Source organism: Mya arenaria, chromosome 15 (genome assembly GCF_026914265.1).
Source record: "Mya arenaria isolate MELC-2E11 chromosome 15, ASM2691426v1".
Taxonomy (NCBI): Eukaryota; Metazoa; Mollusca; class Bivalvia; order Myida; family Myidae; genus Mya; species Mya arenaria.
Window position 1 is genome coordinate 42,435,849 of NC_069136.1, and position 7,411 is coordinate 42,443,259.

The following is a 7,411-nucleotide window of genomic DNA, read 5'->3' on the forward strand; positions in this document are numbered from 1 at the left end:
ATCTTATAAAAGAAAAATTGAGGAAGGAAAATCAGACCCTAAAACAGTTTGGAAAATATTTAAAGAACATGGTGCGTCTACAAAAAAGACAAACAACTGTAATTTAATAAAAAACATTCATAAAGATGGAATAGATATTACTGATAACCAAGATATTGCAAATACTTTTAATAACTTTTTTGTAAACGTAGCAGCTAACTTAAAAGAACCTATTCCAACTTCAAATTTTAATAAAGTAAATGATTTTGTAAAAACAAAAGTTCCTGATCATATATATTTTCACATTCCTCTGATTACGGAATCCCAAACGCGTAAAATGTTAAATAATTTAGATGTATCCAAAGCTACAGGACTTGACCAAATAGGGCCAACACTTTTAAAATTATCAGCCGATGTTATATCAAATAGTCTTACGTATGTTATAAATTGTAGTATAAAACAAGGTGTTTTCCCAGATGAATGGAAATGCGCCAAAGTTAATCCTTTATTTAAAAAAGGTTCATCAAATGATGTGAATAACTATAGGCCAATATCAATTTTACCTACTCTTTCAAAATTGATTGAAAAACATGTGCATGATTCATTTGTTAATTACCTTAATCATTATAAATTATTATGTAAATCCCAAAGTGGATTTAGAAAAAAACATAGCTGCGAAACCGCATTAGTATGTATGATAGATAAATGGTTAACAGCTTTAAATGATGGAGAATTTGTAGGCGTTGTTATGTTAGATTTTTCTAAAGCATTCGATTTATGTTCCACGAAATACTATTAAAAAAATACAAATTTACAAATGTGGAGATAATACTATTAAATGGTTCAAGTCTTATTTTACAAATAGAACTCAAGCGGTGAACTTAAACGGTGTTCTCTCTGATAAGCAAATTACGACATGCGGGGTCCCGCAAGGGTCTATTCTAGGGCCTCTTTTATTTATTTTATTCATAAATGACTTGCCTATGTATGTACAGGATAATGTTTCAAACGTTGATATGTATGCAGATGATACTACAATATATGACACAAATAAATCTAAATTTGAAGTTGAAATGAATTTACAAGCTGCTTTGAATAACGTCAGTACATGGTGTCTAAACAATGGTATGGTATTAAATGCTTCAAAAACAAAAGTAATATTGATAACGACACCCCAGAAGCGGACAAAATTAGTTAATCAACCTCTAAATTTGAAATATAAAGACTTAAATCTGGAAATCACAACAGGTGATAAAATTATTGGCATATATATAAATGAAAACCTTAAATGGGATACGCATATAAAATTTCTTAGGAAGAAAAATCTAGTAATTTGTGGCTATTATCAAGAATTAAAGTATTTATTCCTGTTAATTATAGAATAATGTTTTACAAAGCCTATGTCCAACCACATCTTGACTATTGTAGTATCATTTGGGGTAGTACAAAACAATCAAATATCCAGGTTTTAGTGCGATTACAACGAAGAGCATGTCGTATCATTCTAGGTGAACAATATACCACTTTAAGCGAGGCTTTGAATATAATTAATTCTCTTAATATTGAACAGAGGGTTTCACTTCATAAAGCCAAATTTATGTACAGGGTATCGCAAAATGCAGTCCCGTCATATATTCAAAATATGTTCAATTACAATGTCAGGCGTCCAAATCATTTACGTTCTTCAAATAAATCGGATTTTTTAATACCCAAACCAAATATAGAACTTTTTAAAGGGAGTATGTCGTACTCTGGGGTAAAAGTATGGAATAACATTCCAAATGAGATAAGACAGCGCGAAAGTATTAAAAGTTTTACAGTAAATTATACTAAGTGGATAAATTCGAATCAACAGTCATAAAGCTAAAATTGTAAATATGGCCATATGTAAGTCTGTAAGTTAAACCTCTGCCACCATATGTATGTATTATGTTGTTGTGTAACATTGTTATCATGTTGATCATGTTTATGAATAATGCTAACTTTGAATTTGTTATGCTGATTGTTATATTGCTATATAATTATGTATTTGTATGTATGTAAATATTGCTTTAGAGGGCCCCAAGGAAGATTAGTTTACACTAATTGGGTTACCCTCTGTAAATAAAGACTTTCATTCATTCATTCATTCATTCATTCATTCATTCATTCATTCAATCATTCATGGTAACTACATGTTTTCACAATTGTACTATCATGTTTCCATCATGGTACTGTCATGTTTTCACCATCGTACTGTCATGTTTTCACCATCGTACTGTCATGTTTTATCGTACTGTCATGTTTTCTTCATAGAACTGTCGCCTTTTCGCCATCGTACTGTCTTTTTTCACCATCATACTGTCTCCTTTTCATCATTTTACTGTCATGTTTTCACAATTGTACTGTCATGTTTTCACCATCCTGCTTTTATGTTTCACCATCGTAATGTATTTTATTCATCATGGGACTGCGCCTTTTAGCCATCATTCTGTCTTGTTTTCACCATCGTACTGTCAAGTTTTCATCACGGTTATGTCATGTTTATTCCATCGTACTGTCTTGTTTTCACTATCGTAATGCCATGTTTTCACCATGGCACTGTTGCCTTTTTTTGCCATCGTACTGTCATGTTTCACTAATGTACTGTCAGGTTTTTGTCATGGTAATGCCATGTTTTCACAATCGTACTGTCATGTTACCACCATGGTAATGTCATGTACTGTCATGTTTTCACCATAGTACTGTCATGTTTTTAACATCGGAATGTCATGTTTTCAGCATGGCACTACTGCCTTTTTGTCATCGTACTGTTATGTTTTTGTCATTGTACTGTCATGTTTTCACTTTCTTACTGTCATGTTTTCATCATGGGTATGTGGGATTTACATCATTGATTGTTTTGTTTTAATAATCGTACTGTCGCGTTTTCACCATCATTCTGTCATGTTTTTACCATCATACTATCGCCTTACGGTGCGCATGCACATAAAATAATTTGCCCTTCATGTGAAAAAAATATCGGATACGATCACCATCATTGTAAATCTCCAATCATAATTGCGTCAAACTTGATGAAAATAATACAGATGTATAAGAAACGTCTCGTAAACTCATCGGTCGTTTGAAAAAAACTAATGATAGCACAGCCCTAAAGCAAATGGCACAGTCTGAAGTAAAATGACGTAACGTCATATTTACTTTATAAAAGCACCTGTCTTTTTATGAATAATAATACTTCTACAACACTTCCTGCTATTGGATCTGCTACTGCTACTACTACTTCTACTACTACTACTACTACTACTACTACTACTACTACTACTACTACTACTACTACTACTACTACTACTACTACTACTACCTGCTGTTGCTGCTGCTACTGATACTGTTACTACTACTACAACAACAACTTCAACTTCCACTACTATTACTACTCAATTGTGATCTCTATTCTGACTATTTGCTTGCTCATGCTGCTATTCTGTAATACAACTATGACAGTGCGATGATGGAAATACAATTGTACTTCAATAAAAAACGCGATAGTACGATGATAAAAACACTATAGTGCAATAATGATTACACGATTGTACGATGATAAATACAAGACAGTACGATGATGAAAACACAACAGTACGATGATGAAAACGCGGTGATAACAGCAGACAAAATAATGAAAGAAAATTAACATGCATTAAAAGAAACCATCCTTTTATACTACAGTTATCAATTTCCAAGAAAGAGTCTAACATTTGTTAGTAGGGGTCAGTTCCCACCAAACCTGCTCTATCATAGTTTATTACGCTGTTAAACTAGTGACTGGCTGATTTGATTATCCATGCTGGTATATAGTAGTAAAATTATGATAGTTGAAATAATTACTACAGTCCTATGCAGACCGCTGTTTGTTCTTACTGCAGGATTGACCAAAGTTGGGGGATTTATGGAGGATGGATGACTTGCTAACTGAATTGCCAATCTCAATAACACCTATAATAAACACCTAAATTATTTAATCATTCACTTCGTTCCATCAGATAAATGCTACTCAGTTGCAGTCTGAGGATTGAAAAATGCGTCTCTTTGTAAAGTCAAGTTCTGGTTGACTTGCCGACAACAATGTACAAGCATATATTACTGAAAATAGAAAACTGGTTAGATAATAATAGCCGTCTCCCCGGCAATCTGTCCATTTCGATTTTTGTGTGAGTGAAATTACAAAATTTTGAGCGACTCAATAAAACTTCATATATTAATTGATTACGAACAATGAGAGAGAATACGAACGCTATTTAAGTATTTTGAAGTATATTTGCATCATGTTTAATTTTAATGAAATTGATAAAAATATGTTTTACTTGGAATATTAATGATTGATTTGATTTATTTAATTTAAACACGATTAGCTCAACTCTCATGAGTTATACACAAATACACCTTTTCGAAGACGTCATCATATCAGAAAGTTTAAATGGTTTACGGTTAAACAGACATTGTTATCTTTAAAGAATTCTTTATATTTCACACAAGTTAACTACACCATGATATAAATTGGTAAAACATTTCTTAAACGAGGCACTTAATGCACTATAATCAGTTGGCTTTGACACAAAGCCCCTGGGATGTAAATGGCAATTAAATTTTGGCATTAACTATCCAGCCACAAGAGTGCTAGATCTTAAATTACCCCAATGCCATGCTTATCAAACTGATCACAAGAATTAGTTATACATCATTATGCTGAACAAACTTGCATCGCGTCAGTGTCAGTGGCTAGCAGGGGAAAGTCTTATTTTGCATACGCACTGCCCTCTCCATTCCTAAGTTCACTGAGCAAGCGCATGCATGTAAAATGGAATTTTCAATGAAGTGGAGTATTGATGGTCATATCGTCCAAACTATAGAACAAAAATTCAATGGAAGAGTAATCAAGCATGTTCATTGTGGCAGCATTGGTTGCATTAAGGTAAATACTACTATAGTTTTGTTTATTTGTAAAAAGATATGATTGTTATGGTGTTATTGCCTTTAACCCTTTGTAAAAGCGGATGCACAGTTTTAAACAGTTGCTGCCTTCATGAAACAGTGTAAAAAATACCTTTGTCAAACAATTTTCGCTAAGTTCCACATTTGCATTCCTTACACATTTTACTAATTTAAAACATATAATTTATGTTTGGCTTTTCAAACAACATTAGTTTTTATTATCATCTTTCTATCAACAAATTGCAATGCTATAATTAAACATTTATCAAGTATTATATGAGTTGATATGAGCAATTTGCAACTAAGTTTTGCCACGCATATTTTCCTAGCAAAGTTTATAAACGCCTTTTTAAAAATAATAATTATAATGATAATATCATATAAAACTTTTCACAAGCACTAGTTGTGATGATTATATTTATCTTGTTTAAAATAAATATCTTTCACAATTTTCCACAAAACAGGTTTCCTTTGAAGATGATGAAAGCATTCAATGCAAGTTAGAACAGTTTATTTCCGGTACGAAGCCAGGATTCAGGCAAAGCAGATCCCTGTTCTTGAAATGGTTAGATTTCAAGGTAAAATTGTTCAATGTATGCTCACTTCGCCCATTCTTAATAACTTATAACTTACTTCAGGTCGTCTAACTATTTATTAGTAAAACATTTTTATAGTAAAAGTAACCTAAGCCTTAATCCCAGGTGCATTACGACACAAGGTGGTTTACAGTTCTGTTACGCTTTGTGACTCTGGCTCATATACTTATAAAAAAGTGACAGTTGCACTTTCCTAATCACGACTTTTTAAAGTGACACATGGAAGCCGGGCAAATACCAAATAATTCGTATTTTTTAATGCAGCATTTTTGGCAATATCTTTTTTACATAATTGGACTTCCTGTTGTTGTTCTGTTTATTTAATTAGCGCAACTAGGTATCTTTTCTGAAGTTTTTTAATGTTATATTTGTCTAGTTGTTCTTTAGTCATCACTATTTCAATTTATTTAAATATTTCATGATTTTGAAATGGATCGTCTGTAGCGTTTGCTATGAATCCATGTCAAACATCCATTTCTTTGTATTTAGATGTATAAAACTAAATTAATATCAGTGGTTTGAGGATTGTTAAATGGTGTTACAAGGAATGATAACATTTTAGGCACACCTGTGAACAATCTCTTTGCCCAGATTATCACTACGAGCTGCCATACTTTGTTGTATTTCAGGGATGCGAGATGCAACATATATCCCGATATCAATCACCTCGAAAAGAAGTGCATCGCTAAAACGCGGCAAATAAATGAGGTATAGTACCCGGATTGCCAATATAGTAATGTTTTAAATGTTTTTAATTTGCTGGGAAAATCACACACAATAAGTTGTAAATACAAATATAACAAGCAATTTCTTTTCACACGCGTGAAGACTACTTGAGATAAATGTGAAATTCCATACATTATTATGTTGTTGAATAGTATAAGGGTTTAATTGTAATTGTTTATTTTTCAGTTACAAGGGGATATTCTGAATTTGAAAGAAAAACTGGTAAATAAAGACAGGCAGATTGCAGATATGCAGGTAATATGCCGTTAAATCTTAAATGCTTAAAATGGTAAATGTTTTAAACTATTTTGATTAATTATTGACATGTCTTTTTTTGTATCGTAATATTTCCATTTCTGTTAAGAGACCTTGTCGGTGTTCAACTTTTAATGTAGTGTAAATAAATAAGCATAGGCCCTCTATTTTGTAACAAGTATTTCTTATATATGAACAACCTTATAAAGAACATAAAAAAAGGAAAGCACACATGCTTATCTATAAATATTATTCATAAAATGAACATGCATTCTCTGTGAATATACGCCTATACACATTTTCAGAGAGTATTATGTTTTGTACTATTAAAATGTTTATTCAATATTTTCTATGTCGATTTAGAAAAATATGGCAAATTTTGAGGCCATGAACATATATTTCAGGCAAACCAAAACAGAATGTATGCAGAGAATAATAGTCTAATGCTCAAGAGTGAAAATGGCAGAACAGACAGCAGCAAGGGCAAGGGCTTCCCTACCAAAGGTACCGTTTTTTACATGGAAATAAGTTATATTCAATGAAGCTCGTTATTTCTCATGATTATTATGTATATGCGCATGTTTATAGCTTCAACTTAAATAACAAACTCCACAGCCTCTAACCACATACATAAATGCCGCATCTTATCAACCTAGAAGTAAATGGGGTACCTATTATGACCATATTCCTTGCATTTGTTTTAGCTCGTCTGTTTAAGAAAGATGAGCTTACATCATGAAAACGTGTTAAAGTTGATATATGTGTAAGATGATTGACAAGTATATTATAAATCATAGTAAACCAAAGGGTCAACATTCATAACTCATGTAGTTCTTATTACTAATTGCATTTTGGTAAAATATTGTTACACCAGCAAACAATGCCAG